Here is a 22,767-nt window from a genome sequence, read left to right as displayed (position 1 = left end):
TGGAGGCAGGAGGAGATACTAGCCTGAAGGGAGGAGGAGAGAACAGGGGAGGAGATGTAGATTTGGGTGTCATCTGCATAGCGATGATAGTTGAAGCCGTGGGAGCAAATGAGTTCACCAAGGAGTGAGTATAGATGGACAACAGAAGAGGGCCAAGAACTGACTCCTTTCTGACTCCGAAGCCCGTGCTCTAGCCACTACGCCATCGACGATCCCTTAGGCTTCAGGGAGACACCTGGGCTTTGGTCAGAGTGTTGTGGCAGGGATAGGCGAGCGGGAATCCCCGAGCTGTGTTAGAAGAATGGGGGAGCCTCAGGGCTTCGGGACCCAGCAGAGGCCGACCGACCGGGGTCCTGAAGATTCTAAAGTGATGCTGTGGGGGAGGGAAGGTTGGGATTTAGGGCTGAAAACCCCCAGTAATTTCACAAGGACATCTTCTGTTTCTCTCAAAATTTTCTCCCTCCCCTTTAGACAGTGAGCTCCATGAGAAATTGGGATTGTGTGCAGTTTATCTGGTATCAACCCCAGTGCTTGGCATAAAGTATGTACTTAAATACCACAATTATTATTAGTAGTAGTAGTAATACTGTAAAAGCCGTTTTCTCCTCTTCCCTGCACTTCTTATTCATTCAGTCGTATTTACTGAGCGCTGTGTGCAGAGCACTGTACTAAGCACTTGGGAGAGTACAGTATACCAGTGTAACAGACACATTCCCTCCCCGCAACAGACTTATAGTCTAGGAGAGACAGACATTAATAGAAACAAATTACAGATATGTACTTAAGTGCTGTGGGGGTGGGTTGGGGGGTGAATAAAGGGAGCAAGTCAGGATGACATAGAAGAGAGTGGGAGAAGAGGAAAGGAGGTCTTCCCTGACTCTCCTTTGACACACACTCTCACTAAAGAATATTTGCTGTTATGTTATCTAGACTCCCCACTTCTACAGTGTGCAATAACTGACCTAAAGCCAGAACCCCTTCTTCAAATAATCCAAGTGAGCCCCTGGCATCATTTTCCCAAAGGAATTTGGAAGGAATGCATTACATCTACCGGAAGTTCTGCAAAACCGACACCTAGACAAAGAAAACCATGAGTTTCAGCGCGTGGAAAGAAAAATGCACACATTAGTCATTCAATAGCCAACTGAGGTCATGAATGGAGCTTATCGCTTTCCCATGAAAGGATGCCAAATTAATTCCATTCAGTGAATTATTTCCCAAAAGAGAGCAGTAAGGAAGCTTTTTTGGAATCGCGATAATGTCTTTCCATGTAGGATAGAATCTCATCTGTCTGTGGTAGATTCGCTCAGTCTGGCCCAGAGTGGAACATCTTGAGGTTTCCTGTAGTCCTCCGGTTTTTTGGCTCTGTAGTTAGGTAAAAAAGGGATAAAGTAACAGAAGGGACATCTTTTGGCAATGAAAGGTACTCTTTAAATGGTAGAGGGCATTTCATTCATGTTGTAATTAAATTAGAGATAGTTTTCCTGAATAATGTAAGATTAACCCTGAACTCAAGTGATTTTAACCCGGGAGGGCACGGACACACTTATAGTGAAACCTGAACATTTCCATAACGGAGTGGTGAACATTCAGCCACCCCTAGCAGTCAGTTGTGCTAGAATACAGATTTTCACTACAGGGAGACTACATAGCCTAAATGCAGTCTGTCCGATCTAATTACCCTTCATGTTCCGCTGTGATTAGCTCGGGGCTTGGCCCAGAGTAAACAGTTAATAAATGCCACAATCATCACCATCATCAATATTATTATTGGTAGACAGGAAATAGGTCCAGGACTTAAGAAATCCGGAATTCTACTCATACCTCTACTTGCAGTGTGACCCTAAGTCACTTAACTTCTTCCTTTGTCTTTAGGTTGCGAGCACCTATGTGGAACCGTGACTGGCTGACTCGATCCTCTTGCATCTACTGAAGTGCTTAGTGCAGTATTTGACACATAGTAGATGTTGAAGAGATAGAAAAATGTTTATAGCATGATTTGGAAATAGCAGGATGGGAAAGTTAGGGATTGTTCTTCCACCAACACAAGCCTGTTCTGGGATAACATAAAGCACAAGGCGGCTCAAGGAAAGCAGTGTGGGCTAGTGGATAGAACATGGACTTGGGAGTCAGAAGGACCCAATTGCCTACTGGGTCATCTTAGGCAAATCACTGCACTTCTCTGTGCCTTCGTTACCCCATCTGTAAATGTCATTCATTCATTAGTATTTAGTGAGCGCTTACTATGTGCAGAGCACTGTACTAAGCGCTTGGAATGTACAAATGGGTAACAGATAGAGACGGTCCCTGCCCTTTGACGGGCTTGCAGTCCAATCGGGGGATTAAGTCTAACGGGGGTTAAGGCTTGAAGGCTCAAGTAGGACTTGTACTACGTCCAACCTGATTAGATTGTATCTATCCCAGGGTTTAGGACAGTGTAGGCACATGGTAATTGTTTAACAAATATCATGAAAAAAAGGAGATTTGGTGTAGGAAGAAAACAGTTTTGTTCCTGCATGTGGTATAAATCAAAATGTAATGCTGTTGAATGTAACAGCTCCTGTACTGCTCGGTATTTTGTGGTTTTACAGCTTCACGGTATTTAATACAGGGACATAACCATGAGTGGCAAAACTGCAATGCATGCTGCTAGTAGCTAACGTAGTAGAAATAGAGGAGTCTGTGTCCAAAAAATGTTAATCACGATGGAATCTTTTAACCATTTCTTAATTCATGGATACTCATGGAAAGTGTGATCTGTCCAGGGTGACACACTCACACACACACTCACCAGGCAAATGGCAGAGCAGGGATTAGAATCCAGGTATCCTGGCTGTCAGTCCTATGCTCTTTCCAGTAGACCGCACTGGTCTGTATATATTATTGATTTCATAGAGATCACTGATAGATCGATTGACCGATTGAGACCCTGAGTTTATTCTCAGGGAATGGACTAGTGTTTTGCCAAACACAAGAGGAGGAAGTGACCTCCCTGGCAGAGTAAAAGTGGCAGTTGAGGGGCTTTCCACATCAAACAGTCTCCCTGGCGAAGACCCACAGAGGAAATCTGAGAAATCACTTCAAACTTATCCAGAAAGGCTAGAAGCAACCCCACCTGTCTGCTTTGCAGAGTTCACCTGTGACGGGGCAGGGGCCGGGCGGGAGGAGAGAAACTGCTTTGGGGAAGTGTTCTATTTGAGCTGGGAAAACCAACTAGGTCCTCATACGTACACACACGTGCACCACTTTCTGTCCTTAAGATGACACTATTTGCAGTGTTCTTATCCATATCGGCGTAAGTGAAACGCCCTACAGTTTCGCTGTCCTTCCATTCTTTGGTCTGTGCACAGATGGGGCTTTTCTGAGTTGATGAATTTACCATCTTCATGGCCTGCCTCTGTTTTTGAATCTCCCTTTTTCTCCTGGCCTTTCCAAAATCTGTGCTCAAGGGGAGGAGCCTGCCTGGCGTAGGGTCTCCCGGCCATTTCCTGGTCTGTCCCATTGTTTTAGACTCCGCTCCACTCAATCTTTTTATCCCGTTGCCACTCTCTTGATCACATTTATTGAACACTTCCTATGTGCAGAGCATTTCCTAAGCACTAGGAAGAGGACAATATAGCAGCGTCGCAAGACATGTTCCCTGATAAGAAACCTAGGGTCTCCTCCTCATATTCCAGCCAGAGGAGCCATGCTACCGTGAGTGATGGTTCACTGTCATTACAGATTTTGTGGTCGTTTGATGTTGGGTTTGGTTTGTAGCTGGCCCTGATGAAACAGGGCGAGAGGTTGGATTGATCTACCCACTCTATTGCATCATGTTCTCCTAAATGCTTAGCACAGTGCTAGGCATACAGTAAGTGCTCAATAAATACCACTGGAGGTTCAAATCACCATATTCGTTTTCTATGTGGTACCAAGCTGAATTCTTCACTGTAATCACACTCCGCGTGTTTTGCAGAGGCCAAGCTGGACCTTGCGATTTGGTTTATTATTTCATAAAGAGCCGTGAACTCTCCAATCATGTTTCATCAAATAATAAACCAAGTCGCAAGGTCCAGGACTTTAGAAGAATGTAATGGCAGCAGTATACTCCCTGTTGTCCAGGAAAATCTGAGGCTCTGTGTAGGTCTTCCCTTGCGCACGTTAGTCAATAACTTTAGCTAACTGCGCTATCCGGCAAGGCTGCCATGAGCAGCTATATATTCTGCTGTGCAAAGTTACCAGAGTATAGCACCATAGATGGGCACTTGGTATTCACCTCAACCTCATTTCCACAGCACTTATTTGCATGCACATTAGTACTTTATATTAATGTCTGTCTGTTCCTCTAGACTGCAGCTTGGCTCAGTGGAACGAGCCTGGGCTTCGGAGTCAGAGGTCATGGGTTCGACTCCCGGCTCTGCCACTTGTCAGCTGTGTGACTGGGGGCAAGTCACTTCACTTCTCTGTGCCTCCGTTACCTCATCTGGAAAATGGGGATTAACTGTGAGCCCCACATGGGACGACCCGATTACCCTGTATCTCCCCCCGCGCTTAGAACAGTGCCCTGCACATAGTCAGCGCTTAACAAATACCAACATTATTATTAGACTGTAAGCTGCCTGTGGGCAGGGAACGTGTCTACCAACTCCTTTTGCACTGTACTCAGTGCTCTGCACACAGTAAGCACTTACCGTTGATTGATGGAAGACTTTAGATGAAACTTGCATCCTGGTTGAAGAAAGATTTCCAGGGGAATTGGAAACAGAGTCTTATGTCAACTTCCATGTATGGCTCTTCTTATGTCTTCAAGTATACTGGCATAAAAGCAGTTTAAAAAGTATAGCGTTTGTGCAGTTCAGGGCTGGTGCCAACAGATAGCATAAAATGAAAAGCTCTTTGCTCTGGCCAAATAAGATACCCAACCGGACCACCAGATCACTTTGTGAGTTCAGAGCTGTTTCCTAATTACTGTAATAAGAATCCAGAACCAGATAGGGCCAGGGTTCCTGGGGTCACCTGGGGTTTGTTTTGGATTTACTCTCTGGAGGCCATTATCTTTCCCACTCGGCCCTTTCATATATCTGCAAGTGTTTTTTTATGTTTGTTTATTTATTTATGTAAATGGCATATATTGTGTTTTCTATGTGCCAAGCACTGTACCAAGCATGGGGGTAGATACAATCCCACATGAGATTCAAAGTCTTAATCCCCATTTTTACAGATGAAGTAACGGAGGCTCAGAGAAGTGAAGTGACTCTCCCAAAGTCACACAACGGACAAGTGGTGGAGCTGGGATTAGAATCCCAGCCTTTCTGACTCCCAAGCCCATGCTCTAGCCACTAGGCCAGGCTGCTTCCCAAGTTGTGTATGAAACTCGCTGAAGACGGTAAAAATTCAGCCAGAGAAAAGGCTAGGCACTAACACTAACTGCTACGACGCTTCTCTTCTATGAATATGAATTATTACATAATCCCATTTTACAGCTGAGGAAACTGAGGCACCGAGAAGTTAAGTGACTTGCCCAAGTTGACAGAGCAAGCAATCGGCAGAGTCGGGGTTAGAATCCAGGTCCTGCGACCCCAAGGCTCGGGTTGTTTTCACTAGGCCATGTGGCTTCTCTCCTCTGACATTCAGCCCAGTGGAGCTGCTCTGATGTGAGCACTGCCTCGGTGCTGATGGAGCTGAAAGTGGCAGAGGCACTTGGAGACGCAGCATGGCTTAGTGGAAAGAGCACGGGTTTGGGAGTCAGAAATCGTGGGTTCTAATCCCGACTCTGCCACTTATCAGCTACGTGGCTTTGGGTAAGTCACTTCACTTCTCTGTGCCTCAGTTACCTCATCTGTAAAATGGGGATTAAGACTGTGAGCCCCAAGTGGGACAACCTGGTAATCTTGTATCTACCCCAGTCCTTAGCACATAGTAAGCGCTTAACAAATACCATTATTATCATCATATTAAAGTTCACAGATCTGCACTCTGTTCATAAAGGTACGTCAGAGACATATTCATTGCTGCTAGTGCTTTTTCTAGTAGGGAGTGGGAGTGGGGGTTGACGGTCACAGTTTTCTCTTCTAGTCAAGGCCAGCTCAAATTCGAGCAATACAGAGTTTCCTACTTTCCAAGCGAGCATCTCTTCTAACTTCTGGGATTGGATTGGCTTCAGAGCTCTCCATGCCCTTACCCCCTCCTACCTCACCTCCCTTCTCTCCTTCTCCAACCAGGCCGGTTCACTCTGCTCCTCTGCCGCTAACCTTCTCACTGTGCCTCGTTCTCGCCTGCCCCACCATCGAGGCCTGGTCCGTGTCCCACCTCTGGCCTCGAATGCTCTCCCCACATCTGCCAAACTAGCCCACTTCCCCTCTTCAAAACCCTACTGAAAGCTCACCTCCTCCAGGAGATCTTCCCAGACTAAACCCCCTTTTCCTCTAAGCCCCCCTTTTCCTCTGTTCCTCTGCCCCCCATCACCCTGACTCGCTCCCTCTGCTCTATCCCCCTCCCCGCACCACAGCACTTGTGTATATTTGTACATATTTATTATTCTGTTTATTTTATTACTGATGTGTATATATCTATAAGTCTATTTATTAATATTGATGCTATTGATGCCTGTTTACTTGTTTTGATGTCTGTCTCCCTCCTTCTAGACTGTGAGCCCACTGTTGGACAGGGATTGTCTCTATTTGTTGCTGAATTGTACTTTCCAAGTGCTTAGTACAGTGCTCTGCAAACAGTAAGCCCTCAATAAATTCAATTGAATGAATGAATGAATGAATGAATGAATGAATGGAAGTTACCCAGGAAGAATTTGACTTGGATCTGGGCCTTGGAACCTAGGACCCAGAGCGAAATAAAACTCACTGTGGGCCGGGAATGTGTCTACCAACCCTACTGTATTATACTTTCCTAGGTGGTTAGTATAATATTCCATACACAGTGAGAGTGTTTAATAAATACGATCGAATGAAATAACACCCGTTGAAATAGGAGGTCTTGGAACTTTCAGCTCCATCAACACCGAGGCAGTGCTCACATCAGAGCAGCTCCACTAGGCTGAATGTCAGAGGAGAGAAGCCACATGGCCTAGTGAAAACAACCCGAGCCTTGGGGTCGAAGGACCTGGATTCTAATCCCGACTCTGCCGATTGCGTGCTCGGGCAAGTCACTTAACTCCTCGGTGCCTCAGTTTCCTCAACTGTAAAATGGCATTACATAATACTACTACTACTACTAATAACTATGGTATTTGTTAAGCACTTACTATGTGCCAAGCACTATTCTAAGCACTGGGGGAGATACAAGATAATGAGCTTGTCCCCCATGGAGCTCACAGTCTTCACCCCCTTTTTCCTGATGAGATAACTGAGGCCCAGAGAAGTTAACTGACTTGTCCAAGGTCACACAGAAGACCAGTGGCGGGGTCAGGATTAGAACCCAGTCCTCTGACTCCCAAGCCCGGGCTCTTCCTACTAAGCCACACTGCTTCTCTGTCACCCTCCTATTTAGAGACTGTGAGCCCCATGTGGGGCAGGGACTTAATTCTAATTAACTTGTACTTACCCAATCGCTTAGAACAGCGTTCGTCACATAGTAAGCGCTTAACAAATACCTTAAAACAAAAACTATAAAACAACGGCAGCACAACAGATCAATTCCCGGTTGGAAAAGTGGAAATTATAGAGCAATAGCTACTTAGTCTGTAAGCCCCACTTGGGACAGGGGCTGAGACCGACCTGAATAACTTCAATCTACCCCAGCACTTAGAAAAGTCCCTGAGACGTAGTAAGCACTTAAAATAGATTATCATCTTCATCTTTCTGCAGCACTGAGCCCTCATTTCTCCCCTCCTCAAACCCCCCACATTATAAAACAACTCTTTACTATCAGCTTCAAGTCTCTTGACCACCGGGCCCCACCTTAGCCATTGTCATTCTTATTTATCGCGAGCTTGCTGTGTGCGGAGCACTGTATTAAGTGCTTGGGAGAGTTGTCACGTCATCGAGTCGTTTCTGACCCATAGCGACACCGTGGACACATCTCTCCCACCAGAACGCCCCGCTCTCCATCTGCAATCATTCTGGTAGTGGATCCGTGGAGTTTTCTTGATAAAAATACGGAAGAGGTTTACCACTGCCTCCTTCCACACGGTAAACTTGAGTCTCCACCCTCGACTCTCTCCCCTTCCGCTGCTGCCCAGCACAGGTGAGTTTTGACTTGTAGCAGATTGCCTTCTACTGGCTAGCCACTGGCCAAGTTAGGAATGGAATGGGTAGGCCTCTGCTCGACTCTCCCTCCAATAGCCGATACTGATAGAGTACTGGAAACTCTCCAGGTGGGAACCTGAGAGGGGCTTGGGAAAATACAATAGAGCAACAGAAACATTTCCTGCCCACAATAAGATTAGCGCTGTACTTTCTCCTTCTGCGAATTCCCAACTTGCTGTCTTCATTCCTCGCAAGCCAACCTTCTAACTGTACCTTACTCTGACTCCCCACAGTGTCCCCTTACCCATACAGTTACCCCGACCTGAAACACCCTCACTACAACCGACAGACCACGTCTCTCTCCACATTCAAATCCCTCTTCAAGTCTCCCCTCCTCCAATAAGCTTTCTCTGATTAAATTTCCAGCATCCTGGGCTGTATCTTCCCTTCGGCCAACTCTAGCATTTAAGGATTTATTTACACCCTTCTTAGCATCCATGAATATATATAGCCATTTTATTTAAAGAGCTGCAGTGAGGCCTATAGAAAGAGCCCGAGCCTGTGCCTCAGAGGAGCCAGCTTTTATTCCCGGGTCCATCATATACCTGTTGTGTGACTTCCGGCTATTCACTTAGCTTCTCATTGCCTCATTTTCCTCATCTGTACAATGGAGATCCAATATTTGTTCTCCTTCCTAGATTCTGAACTCCCCGTGGGGCAGGGACTGTGTCCGATCTGATTAACTTGTACCAACCCCAGTGCTTAGAACAGCACTCAGAACAATTGTAAACACTTAGAAAATACCAAAATTATTATTATTGCTCTTGTTATTATTTGACCTCTCTACTTAACGTTTCTATGTTTGTCACTGCATCGATCAGTGGTATTGACTGAGTGCTTCGTGGGTGCAGAACACTGACCTAAGCGCTTAGAAGAGTAGAATATAATAGAGTTGGTAGACATCAGCTCTGCCTACAGAGAACTTGGTCTCCCCTTTTAAAATATAAGTAAGAAACAGGCCATTATATTCTTTACTTCCCAAGTGTCTAGTCTATTGTACCTCATAAAGTAAGCACCCAACTACAATTACTGCTGCTGCTAGTGTTAGTAGTAAGACAGGATAAACGACTCAAAGAACAGCTGAAGCAGTCAAAACAATGAGATAGAGCAGTGGAATGCAGAGACTCCCCACAGCTTTTATGTAAATACCCATTTTTTAATATTAATGTCTGTTTCCCCTCTAGACTGTAAGCTCACTGTGGACAGGGATTATGTCTAACAATTCTGAGATATTGTACTCTCCCAAGCACTTATTACAGTGCTTCCCACATATTTAAGTGCTCAATAAATTCCTTTGATTAACCGATGGTCGTGACAGGCACACCAAGCTGAAGGGCAGCAATCAAGAGAGGAGTCACTCTCCTCTAAACTGTAAGTTGTGGGCAGGAAATGTATGTTTACTGTTATTGGACTCTCCCAAGCGTTTAGTATAGTGCTCGACACATAGTAAGCACTCAATAAATACTACTGAATGAACTTGAATTTCAGTGGGAAGGCAGGCTCACAGACAGGAATGGGCCCTGTAAGAGACCAACCTATCAGTGAGAAAGGATCTATCTTCACGAATAAACAGTGGAGCAGGAAATGTTTGTCACAGATTGACCTGGCACCTGGATAGGATGTCACCGTCATTCGTTTTTATCTTCGCCTATGAGAGGCGAACCCCAGGGTCAACCCATGGAATATCCCGGCTACCACAACTCTATAGTTCTTAAAGAAAAGTCCACCACTCTAAGAAATATCTCAAAGTGATCTCCTCCGTTCAGAGAAAGCATTAATGCCCAGTAAATGTCACAGGTTGCTTATTCCCAACTCCAAAGCTTCCTGGCCAATATTTGCTAATGCTTTTCAAGTATATTGTAGAGAGGGGAACAAAGGAAAAAGAAAAGCATGTTTTTGAAAGGAAAAAGGAACAGCTCATACCCTTCCTGCTGCCTTGTGCACATTATATGAGTTTGGATAGTATTCAAGGGTATTTTTAGTGAGATTTGGGGCTCACTTTATATCGTCTATCAACAAACAGGCCATCAAAGGGAGGGAAAGTTTCCACTTACGCCAACATTATACTTTTCTCCTCCCTTTTTGTTCTTCCCAAACTTGTCTTTTTTCTCTTGTGACATTATGCCTCATATAATCAGACAAATCTTAGAGGAAAATGAATGCCTATTGACACATTACCTATTTTTCAATCAGTAGTATTTATTGAGTGCTTACTGTATGCCAAGCACTATGCTAAGCATTTGGTAGAGTACACTATAATAGAGTTGATAGATATATGTTTCCTGCCTCCTTTGGTGTGACAGATTAGAGGCAACCGCTTTAACAAAAGCCAGCTATGTAATCTTGAATTGTTTTCTTGTATATTAGAATATAGTGAGCTGCTAAAAAAGAGGTGAAGGAAATGAAGACAAAATAATGAAATTCCCAAACCCAAATTCTCACCGTTTACTCCGTTACATTTGATGTCCTATTTTAAGATATCAGATATGACATTGTTAAACAGTGGGAAAAGGAGTCAAAGAAAGCAATTATGTAGGCAGAAGTTATGCTTCATTACTGCTCGTTTCCAGCTTTTATTGCTATTCGTTATGGTTCATTTAAAGGGCACAACTCTCTATAGTACTATATTATGAATTCTGGGTAGATTTGAATTACCTGTGTTTAACTTCATCCAGAATTTAGGGAGATTGATATTGGCTTTCAGCATACACCGTGAAACAATGATCATTACTTAATGACATCCCAAGGATTAGGGATTCTTTGCCTGTTGGAACAGACCACAAGATTACTGCAGACTTATCAGACTCAACAAACTTAAGACGCTCTCTAAGTAGAAGGTGATGACTTTGCTAAAATTTACTGAGTGGAAATCAGTGATTACAAGCTGCCTGTAGTCTGTAAGCTACTTAAAGGGATAACATCTACCTTCTCTTCCAAGTACTTTGATTAACTGATGGTCGTGACAGGCAAACCAGGCTGAAGGGCATCGATCAAGAGAGGAGTCACTCTCCTCTAGACTGTAAGTATGTTGTGGGCAGGAAATGTGTGTTTACTGTTATATTGGACTCTCCCAAGTGTTCAGTACAGTGCTCGACACATAAGCACTCAATAAATACTACTGAATGATCTATGATGGACTGGAGGGCTTCTATTAAACAATTCAGTGTATGTTATCCATCTTGCTGAAAACTGTATCAAGGACCTGACATTTTTGATTCTATTGTTCTTACAAATCCAAGATAAGCATTTAAAAAAAAAAAAAAAAGAAAGGCAAATTTAATTATTTTCCTTGTCTAATCTAGCACTGTGAGATGGTTTTTCAATCAGTATTTACTGGAATCGTTTTGGTGCAATTTATTTGGATTATAAAACCATTAGGGAGATATTTTTCTTTACTGGCTCCATTCTGAATCACTTAATCTGTTGGACGCTTTCCACAAAAGTACAATAATACCTGACTATGGGACTGGGAGTCAGAGGGTCATGGGTTAAAATCCCTGCTCCACCACTTGTCTGCTGTGTTGCCTTGGGCAAGCCACTTCACTATTCTGTACCTCTGTTACCTCATCTGTAAATCAGCGATGAATAATGTGAGCCCGCTATGGGACACTGATTGGGTCCAGCTGGATTTGCTTGTATCCATCCCAGTGCTTAGTACAGTACCTGGAAAATACTAAGCACTTAAATACCATCATAATAATAATAAGAAGAAGAATCTGAGGAAATCTAGCTTCTGATATGAGGAAGTTTACTGGATATCAAAATCGCTAAGGCAACAATATTTTTGTCTTGACCAGTTTAGTAAATGCAATGGGGCTATTACAAACTAATGTGACCCTGAGATACAGGGATAGGAAGATGAGATAAAAGCCATAAAACAATCCTCTCGGTACATACAGATCTTTAGCATAGACTCTATCCAAGTTGTAACAATGTGACTGTTACAAAAATTAACATGATTCTGAGATATAGGAGTAGGAAGATGAGATAGAAGCCACAAAGCAATTCTCATGATACACCCAGATTCTTAGTCTAGAAATGGGAGCAGGTGGAACTACAAAAAAAAAAAAATTGACAGAGGTTTTCACGAGAACGATAGCAACGATTAGAGGAAGGATGTGAGGAAGATAAAAATTGATTATAAATTCCTTGACATGGGTGATCAATGTTCTAGTTTGATTGTTCTGCCCAAAATATGCTGCGTAGTGCTCTGAGAAACAGCATGGCCTAAGGGGAAGACAATTGACATGGGAGTCAGAGAACCTGGGCTGCAGTGTGACCTTGGGCAAGTTAACTTCTCTGGCCTCAGTTTTCTCACTTGGAGAAAACTGTTCCCCTTCCTATTTAGACTGTGAGCCCCATGTGGGACAGGGATCTGATTAACTTGTATCTACCTCAGAGCTTAGAATAGTGCTTGATCTATGTGTTTAATAAATACAATAATATGATGACTGTAAGCCCATCAAAGGGCAGGGACTGCCTCTATCTGTTATAGATTTGTACATTCCAAGCGCTTAGTACAGTGCTCTGCACATAGTAAGCGCTCAATAAATACTATTGAATGAACAAGAATAGTGTCAAAGATAATAATACTACCAATACCACAGAAGATGTCTATTTGTTTTGATGTGTATATATCTAAAATTCTATTTATTTAGACTGATGCCTGTTTACTTGTTTTGATGTCTGTTTTATCCCTTCTAGTCTGTAAGCCCCGTGTGGGCAGGAATTGTCTCTCTTGATTGCTGAACTGTACTTAGTACAGTGTTCTGCACACAGTAAACAATAAATATGATTGAATGAATAATAATGCATGCCAGGGGCTCAGTACAGTGCTTTACACACTGTAGTTAGTTAAAATACTCTGCACATAATGATACCTGAGTGTTCTGCGCAAATTATGCACTGAATCAATGTGATGATGAAATGAGTTGGGGTTGATGACATTAATTTGGTTGGTACTTAGAAAACATAGATTATGTACCAAATGTTGGGATAGATAAAATAAGTCGGCCAAAGTCCCTGTCCCACATGAGATTCACATTTTAAGAGATGGGTAGAGTAGGAAACCAAGGCACAGAGAGCTTTAGTGGCTTGCCCAAGGTGGCCTAGCTAGATAAGATCAACTCTTCCCTAAGCCCCCCAGCACTTACGTACATATGCATAATTCATTTATTTATATTAATGTCTGTCTCCCAATCTAGACTGTAAGTTCATTGCAGGTATAGAATGTGCCTAAAAACTGCTTTATTGTACTCACCCAAGTGCTTAGCCCAGTGCTCTGCACATGGTAAGTGCTCAGTAAATATAATCAATTCATTGATGAGATGAGAATCCAGTTCTCCCATTTCCACTCCCAGGTTCATGCCACCAGGGCTTTTTTCCCCCAGGCAATTTCATCATTTCCTTCACTGAGACTTTCATATACTTGAAGATGCTGGCGGTGTCCACTTTCACAGCAGTTCAAGCAAGAGAAAGCAGTTTAAATTACAACAGAGATCATACCTACGGAACAACCTCTTGACCAAAGCGGAGAGCAAGCACTAAAATGAAAGATCTCTAACCCTTGGTATCTTCAACTTACTTGGGGCTTAATCTGGCCTGAAAGAATAGGCAGAACTGGATGAGCACTTGAAGAACTTGTCCCTTTTGGGGATATAACTCTAAATTAATTGGAAATAGAAGAATTTGATTTTGGTAAAAAAAAAAAATTGGTAGAAAATCAAAGCCCCAATCAAATTTGAAATAAAAATTTATGGGAAAAAGCATTGCCTAAATCTGAAAAAAGTTCATTTGAGTCAGTGGACCTAAATATTATTATATTTGTTAAACCCATACTATGTGTCAAACACCATTCTAAACACTGGAGTAGATACAACTAATCGGGTAAGACACAGCCCCGTCCCCAAAAGGGTTAGTAGTCTAAATAGGAGGGAGAACAGACATCTAATTGTATTTTACAGAGTAAGAAACTGAGGCAGAGGCAAGTCAAGTGATTTGCCCAAGGTCACATAGCAGGGAACTGGTAGAACTGGGATTAGAATCTGGGTCTTCTGCCCCCCATGCCTGTGCTCCCTCTGCTAAAGTGAAAAGCAGTGTGGTTTAGTGGAAAGAGCCCGGGCTTGGGAATAAGAGGTCATGGGCTCTAATCCCTACTCTGCTACTTGTCAGCTGTGTGACTTTGGGCAAGTCGCTTCACTTCTCTGGGCCTCAGTTACCTTATCTGTAACATGGGGATTAAGACTGTGAGCCCCACGTGGGGCAACCTCATTACCTTCTATCGACCCCAGCACTTAGAACACAGTGCTTGGCACATAGTAAGCGTTTAACAAATACCATTATTATTATGATTAGCAGCACAGAATACTGATAGAGAAGCAGCATGGCTTAGTGGAAAAGTCACGATCCCGGGGGTCACAAGATCTGGCTTCTAATCCCGGCTCTGCCACTTGTTTGTTGTGTGACTGTAGACAAGTCACTTAGCTTTTCTGGATCTCAGTTATCGCATCTGTAAAATGGGGATTAAAATTGGGAACCCTATGTGGGACAGGAACTGTGTCCAATCTGATTAACTTGTATCTATCCTAGAGCTTAGCCCAGTGCCTGGAACATAGTAATTGCTGAATAAATACTATAAAAACTAATAATGGTCACAAGATAGATCTTGTGGCTCATCAGCAAGAATATAGAAAACACTTTCTAATTGCTCTGAAACAATTCTTTTCTGACATGGGAGGGTCTCAGTAGTTCAAACCATGGTACTTCATTTGAGGGTAAATCTGATCTCAAAGACCTGTAAATCCTTTTCCAACTTTTACGACACTAGCAGTGCAAATGGAACTAACCCCTCCCCCGAGCCAGAAAGTCAAATTTTGTTACCTCAAAGAGTCTTGGGAGGTAAATATTCAAGCTTTTCCAGTTGAGTTAGTCAAAGTTAAGTGGAGAATCATGCACTTGCTCCAGTTTAAAAACCTATCAAAATCGTTTTCCATTTATTAAAATGACTTTCAAGCTTCCACTTGAGCTAATATGGTCCCTTGAAATTAAATGGCCTCAAATCTCCCGAGTCCCAGGTTTACACTGAGATGCTTCTGTTTACTTAATGTCAAACACTCCAAGGAAAGAATCGAAATTCTTGCCTTCATTAAGACTCTGTTCCCACCACTATCTCTGAGAAGAAGCTCCATGTCCTTGCAAGAGGGAGGAGAGTGAGGAAAGATGGAAGAGGGACAGAAATCTACAGTTCTTGTCTGTAAACTCGCTGTGGTCAAAGATTGAGTGTCCCAACTCTATTGCATTGTACTCTCCCAAAAGAGAAGCAACCTGGCCTCGTGGACAGAGCACGGACCAGTGCGTCAGAAGGACCCGTGTTCCAATTGCGGCTCCGCCACTCGTCTCCTGTATGAGCCGGGGAGAGTCACTTAACCACTTAAATTCTCTTTGCTTCAGTTACACCATCTGTAAAGTGGGGATTAAGACTGTGGGACATGGGCCGTGTTCATCCTGATTATCTTGTTCAGTATCCCAGAGATTAGTTCAGTACCAGGCACATAGATACAGCTTAACAAATGTTATTAAAAAAAAATTAGTGTAGTGCTCTGCACCCATTTAGCACTCAATAAATACCATTGACTGATTGCCAAAACTAGGAATGCTGGGAAGGTTTTGGCAAGTTTTCACAGTGGGCTGTTTGTCAAAGTGGCAAGGGGTTTGAGGAATACAGCAAAGTTCCATTTCCTGCCATTAAAAACTGTTCCATTGTTCTATTTTCTGTTTCACCCTGCTCTGGTTCATTTTAAGGAGCAGGCTTTCCTTTTATATCTTTTCCCCCACCCCCTTCCCAAACCTAAACTTTAGATTGTGAGTCCCTTGTGGCCAGGGACCAAGTCTGAATTCATATCTACAAATCCCTCCCAAAGATTAGGGCAGTGCTTTGCACATTGTAAGTGCTTTAATAAATGTTATCCACTTTAATGAGGGCCATTTCCTGTGCCTCAAGATTGATATTAAAAGGGCTCGCTTTTAATATGTCCCATGTTTACACAGTACAGTTTCCCTGCACACTTATCTCTTGCAAAATGCAGAAATAACAGCCACTGGGGAGTCTGTTACTATTGCTTTATTATTGCATTCCAAATTCATCGGTCCTGAGTTTCACAAGCAGTCTCTGTTGTGGTGTGCCCGATTTGGAAAGACCAGAATGTTTTCACTTAGATGGTTTTAGAGACTAAAATTGAATCAGCTTTGAAAATTTGTCCTACAGAGAAAAAAGAAAATTCAAGTTAATATCAGTTGCTCTGCCACTCTTCACCTGAGTTCTCTTGTTCCGATTGTTCATCGATGCTCTTCTCTCCTTTTCCCCTTGCGTTGCCAGCTACCCATCTCATCTTCCCCTACTGATTTTTCAAGGCCGTGTCTTCTGCTTTTACTGCACTCATCTACGAACTTAGTACAGTGTTCCGCACACAGTAGAAGCTCAATATACACAGATGATCGATTGGTTGATCTGCTCATTACCATCTTCATTCATCAACAAAAAAATGGATTTCAAATAAGATTGGTATATTTAGAAAGGGAATCCAAAGAACCAATATCTTAATTGATCATCAAGTCACTCCGAAAGGCCACTAGGAACCTGGAGTTTCAGGATGGGATAAGAGTCTTGTCAGGTTGATGATGATTAGTGCTACAACTGCAATTTCAGCCACTCTCAATTATGCAGATTTTTAAATGGTATTTTTTAATGACTTGCCAAGCACTGTCTCCCGATTCGCTTCTGTGTCCCACATGGGGCTCACAGTCCTACTGAGGCCAAAGTTAAGTGACTTACCCAAAGTCATACAGCAGAAAAGTGGTGGAGCTAGGATTAGAACCCAGGTCCTTCTTACTCCCATGATCTATCCACTAGGACATGTTGCTTCTCCCAGAGCAGATGTGAATTTTCTATTTGGACTCTTGGTTTGCCTTTCTTGTCTGTTAAATTCCCAGTCCGTTATCATCTTCCCCAAAAGGCAAGTAAGTTAAAGGGAGGGAAAATGGAGCTCAAGGCTCATCATTTTTATAGTAGGAGGAGTAGCATTTTTTGAGGTCCCTCTTTAAGGCTGTGTATTCTGTTAGGCGTTGTGATTTATAATAAAAATAAATAATATTTATATTACTCTTCAATAATAGAATAAAGAAGTGGCATGTCCCTTCCCCACAAGCAGCTCACACTCTGATAGGAGACAGAAACAAAAATACTTACAGCTAGAGTGAACGAAATAGACTGTAAAGCTCATTGTGGGCAGGGAATATGGTTACTACAGTGTACTCTGAGCGCTTAGTACAGTGCTCTGAACACCATAAGCACTCAATAAATACGAGTGACAACGGTAGATACATATGCATACACACACACACACACGCATGCTTAGGAGGGCGGAAATAAGTGCTAGAGATGACACATTTCTTAGCAGCTCTGGCTAAAGATTTTCCAGAAGAGGATGTCACAGCAATTAGCCAAACAAATTTAGGAATGTATCTGCAGATTTCAATTTCCTTCCCAGCCCCCTTCCCTAATTATCACAGCTAATTGCAATAGAACTGGTTTTTTTTCTTTTCCGTTAATGGCATGTGATTGAATGAAAGATGGTGTTTTTGTCTGACAAACAGTAGTCTTGTTTTTCTCAGTTTAGTTTTGCCTTTGCTTCCAGATTATTAAAAAAAAAAAAAAATGGAAGTAGGACAAAGTAGACACGAATGTCTGCTCTTGGCTTAAGTAAGAAGTGGTTTGGGCTCAACATTGCATACCAATGAGCTTGCTTCAATGGAATAAGATGAATTTAATGAGCTGCTGGCTAGGGCTGACTTCTATTGGCTAAAACACACATTTCCTTGGGTTTCTGATATTTTTGATTTCTCAACTGGCTTCTTGATAAAGCCATGGAAAAAGACCACTTTCTTTCAAGGCAAGTGGCCTAGTGGAAAGACCACGGGCTTGAAAGTGAGAGGACGTGGATTCTAATCCTGCTCTGCCAATTGCTTACCGTGTGACCTTAGGCAAGTCACTTCACTTCTCTCTGCCTCAGTTTCCTCAACTATAAAATAGGGATTCAAATCCTATTCTCCGTCCGACTTGGACTGTGAGCCCCATGTTGGGCAGGGATTGTGTCTGACTTGACTCACATATCTACACCAGAGTTCAGAACAGTACCTGACACATAGTAAGTGCTTAACAAATACCTTAAAAAAAACCATTTGCATACAGAGTATTGTACTGAATGCCTAAGGGTTCAGAGCATTTAACTCAGTGTCTACTGGTTACAGAGCCCTGTCCTGTGGGTCTACTGAGTGCAGAGCCCTGCTCTGGATGCCTACTGTACCGAATTCTTGGAAGAGAAGTCAGAGACGCTGTTCCTACCCTCATGAGGTTTACATTCCAGTGAGGAAATCTGCAGGCACAAGTTTTAAACAGTAATAGGTTTCATGGTAGAAGAGCACAGATAGTTATGGTTAAAGACAGAAGACAATGAATTGGTTTCACGGTAGGAGAGCATATATAGTTATGGTTAAAGGCAGAAGACAATTCAGTAAGGGGAGAAGTAAATACAATAAACTGATACATTAGGGTGCCAGGGGAGCTGATGGGAAGACACAGTCAACAGTCAAATAGGATTGAATGAAATAACTGAGGAGGAGGAGATTAAATGGAGGAATCGGCCAAACATATAGCACTAAATAAGACCTTTCAAAGGAGGAAAAACAAGGCCTAACTGTTAGTGAACTCTCAACTATTTTACAATTATCTTAACAACAATCTAGACTCAGGCAGAGCCAGCTTTATTGCATTCACTGGAATTAGCTGGGGCCTCACTTTTGAAATCATTCACTTTTGAGAACATAATCCTTTCTCTGGGACCGATTTTTTTTCCACATACAAGAACCTTTACATCAATTTTTTGCAAACCACTGGGGATGAAAATTACCCCACTTCTCTTCAACTATCAACAGGGACTCAGTAAATACTAATGACGGAAATAAGTAATCCAATTCCGGATTAGCTAATTATTTTCTTCCTTCTGAGGTATTCCAAAGAAGAATGGACAGAGAAATAAAAAAGTGAAGTCTATGGATTTTTTAAAATTTCAGTTGGCCATTAAATCAAGGATACTAAACACCTTCTGCATGAAGAGCACTGCTAAAATCAAGTTAGAATCCACAATCTCTGTCCTCAAGGAACTTTTATTATACCCAAATGGTATACTCAAATGCAAAATTATTTACAGAAAAAAAACTGGATATATAGATGAGTCCCTACAGAAGATGTAGGCTATGTAAGGTTTTATACATCTCTAAGTGGGTAATAGGTGCAAGTGGGATGATGTATCAGAACAGAGTGAAGAAAACTGAGACATGGAAGGCCTTCTGGAGTAGTTATGGTTTTAGAAGGGCTTTAAAGATGAGGAGAGGACTAGGTAATTAATGAAGCTTTTAGAAGAGGGGGAAGATATGCACAGAACAATATTTTAGAATACAAACAGGGAAGCGGAGAGAATTTTGGACTGGAAACAAGGAGACTAGTAAGGGGCTGCTGCAGTCGTCAGGCTAGGTTTTGACAAGCGCCCAAAACAGAATAGTGGCAGTTTGGGTCGACAGGAAGGGCTGGACTCTGGAAATAGTAGGAAGGATAAACTTACATGATTTGGCAACAGACTGAATATTGGGGTTCAAAGTGAGGTAGGAGTCAAGGATACTGCCAATTTCCTCCTCCGTTCCTCTCTCCCTGATTGACTAGTCATTTTGCAATGGGTCCTTCACCACTGCTTTCAATAATGTCCATATATTCTCTATCCTAAAACAACCATCCCTCAACCCCACAACTGCCTCCAGTTATCACACCGTCTCCCTCCTGTCATTTCTGTCCAAACAATTTGAGTGAATTGATTACACTCACAGCCTCCACTTTCCCTGTTCTCCAGGAGAAGCAGCACGGCCTAGTGAAAGGAGCAAAGGCCTGGGAGTCAGAAGGACCTGGATTATAATCCAGGATCTGCCAATTGCTCGCTATGTGACCTTGGGCAAGTCACTTAACTTCTCTGTGCCTCAGTTTTCCTGTTCGCCCTCCTACTTTGACTGTGAGCCCATGCGGGACGGGGACTGTGTCTGACCTAATTAATTTGTATCTAATCCAGCGTTTACCACAGTGTTTGACACATAGTTAGTGCTTAAATACCATTATAAAACCCTCTGCAATATGGCTTCTCCCCCATCCTTCCAAGGAAGCCCTCTCGCGGCTCACCAGTGGGCTCCTTCTTAACAAAATCAATGCTATGCCTCCTCAACTACTCTACTGCTTTCAACGCTGTCGACTTCCCGTCTGGAAAACACGATCCAATCTTGTCTTGTCTGACACTGTCCTCTCCTGGTTCTCCTCCTATCTCTGACTGCTCCTTCTCAGTATCTTCCATGGGCTCTTTCTTTGCCTCCCACCCTCTAACTGTGGCGGTTCTTCAGTTCTGGGTCCATTTTTATTCTCCACCTCCACCCACCCCCTTGGAGAACTCACTCCCCAGCTTCACTTATCACACGTGGATGATTCCCATATCTACCTCTCCACCCCTGCCCCCTGCAGCTTCATATTTGCTCCTTCCTTCGGGACATCTCTACTTGGATGTTCCCCAAATGCCTTTGACTTAACCGGTACCAAACAGAGCTGGGTTACAGCCACCTGGCCAGAGCCACCCATCCCCAGCCAACCAGGGCCACGACCACCCATTCCCACAGCCAACCAGGGCCACGACCACCCATTCCCACACCCAACCACAGCCAGAACCATCTCTTCCCAGCCAACAAAGGTTAAGGGCCACGGGCCCCAGGCAACCGCAGTCAGAATCATCCAACCCCAGCCCCCCCATCTCCAGCTAAACACAGCCCAGAGCCAGTTCCCAAACCACGTTTCAGTGCCACCTGCTCCAGGCAGCCACTGTCCAAAGCCATACATCCCCAGCCAGCCATTCCAGAGCCACCCATCCCTGGCCAGCCGTAGCTAATAATAATAATAATAATAATGTTGGTATTTGTTAAGCGTTTACTATGTGCAGAGCACTGTTCTAAGCGCTGGGGTAGACAAAAGGGAATCAGGTTGTCCCACGTGGGGCTCACAGTCTTTATTCTCATTTTACAGATGAGGTAACTGAGGCACAGAGAAGTTAAGTGACTTGCCCAAAGTCACACAGCTAAGTGGCAGAGCCGGGATTCGAAACCATGATCTCTGACTCCAAAGCCCGGGCTTTTTCCACTGAGCCACGCTGCTTCTCTACACCCGTCCCAGCAAGAGGCACTCAGCCCGCCCACCCCAAGCACCCGAGACCCCCACCCACTGCTGTGCCTGCCACTTCCACAAGCATGGGAGGTGGATTTTCAGAAGTGCTTTTAAAGTACTCAATCACCTTGTCCCCTTCCTCCCCTCACTAATTTTCTACCACAACTCAACCTTCACACTCCGTTCCTCTAATGCTACCCTCCCCACTATACCTCGATCTCATCTATCTCACCGCCGACCTCTTGCCCACATCCTCCCTCTGGCTTGGAATGCCCTCATCATATACATCAGACAATTACTCCTCCTCTTTTCAAAGCCTTATCCAAACCACATCTCCTCCAAGAGGCCTTCCCTGCTTAACCTCTTTTCCTTTTCTTCCATTCCCCTCTTATTATTGTCTGTCTCTCCCTCTATTCTGTAAGCTCATGTGGGGAGGGAATGTGTCTGTTACATTATTGCATTGAGTTCTCTTAAGTGCTTAGTACAGTGTTCCGCACATAGTAAGTACTCAAATACAACTGACTGACTGGCTTTGGAACTGACGACTGTCACGATCTGGTTGGCTTTCAGACGGGCCATAAGAATGAGCGATGCAATGGAGGCAGAAAAGTGAGAGCAAAGGACCCTACCTGAGAAGCTTTGTTGGGTAGACCAGAGGCCTCAAGGGTGATGAGGATTTCAAAACTCTGGCCTCTGGACTAAAAAGACTCTGCAGGTCTTCCCCTCTTTAGAATAACAAATCTAGAATGGTCTAATCTCTTTTTATGCTTAAAGACGAAATGAACATCATTTGGTGGTCCTTTTATAAAGGGGAGTGACACTTATCTCTGCTATCTTTGAATATTAGCTGCCTCTTTAAAGCAACGTGATGCATTAAAGTCTCCGTCTTTTGCAAATTAGATGGCTGCGTACCTGACTCACAACTAATTCTCTTCCCCTCTTCAAAACCCTACTTAGAGCTCACCTCCTCCGAGAGGCCTTCCCAGACTGAGCTTCCCCTTTTCCCTCTGCTCCCACCGCTGCCCCTTTACCCCTCTCCCTTCCCCTCCCCTCAGCAGAGCCTCCTTTTCCGCCCCTTTCCCACTGCTCCTCCCCCCTCCCTTCCCCTCCCCTCAGCACCGTGCTCGTCCGCTCATTTGTATATATTTTTGATTACCCTATTTATTTTGTTAATGAGATGTACATCACCTTGATTCTATTTATTCCTATAGTTTTAATGAGATA

The 22,767-nt window shown here is 43.4% G+C and overlaps 1 long non-coding RNA gene and 1 other non-coding gene across 2 annotated transcripts; both read right to left on the bottom strand.

Annotated features, from left to right (window-relative positions):
* Positions 1–1,148: 1,148 nt before the first annotated feature.
* On the bottom strand, positions 1,149–10,997 carry LOC114809968. The gene is made up of 3 exons (XR_003757732.2): positions 10,899–10,997; positions 4,674–4,796; positions 1,149–1,365 (listed from the first exon to the last, which is right to left on the bottom strand). It is a non-coding gene; the product is annotated as an uncharacterized LOC114809968 (long non-coding RNA).
* Positions 8,192–8,329, bottom strand: LOC114810446. The gene has a single exon (XR_003758145.1). It is a non-coding gene; the product is annotated as a small nucleolar RNA SNORA7 (small nucleolar RNA).
* Positions 10,998–22,767: the final 11,770 nt, after the last annotated feature.

The sequence above is a fragment of the Ornithorhynchus anatinus genome, chromosome 3, assembly GCF_004115215.2.
Source record: "Ornithorhynchus anatinus isolate Pmale09 chromosome 3, mOrnAna1.pri.v4, whole genome shotgun sequence".
Lineage (NCBI taxonomy): Eukaryota > Metazoa > Chordata > Mammalia > Monotremata > Ornithorhynchidae > Ornithorhynchus > Ornithorhynchus anatinus.
The sequence above is the reverse complement of the archived record's forward strand: the minus strand, read 5'-3'. Positions and strand labels throughout refer to the sequence as shown.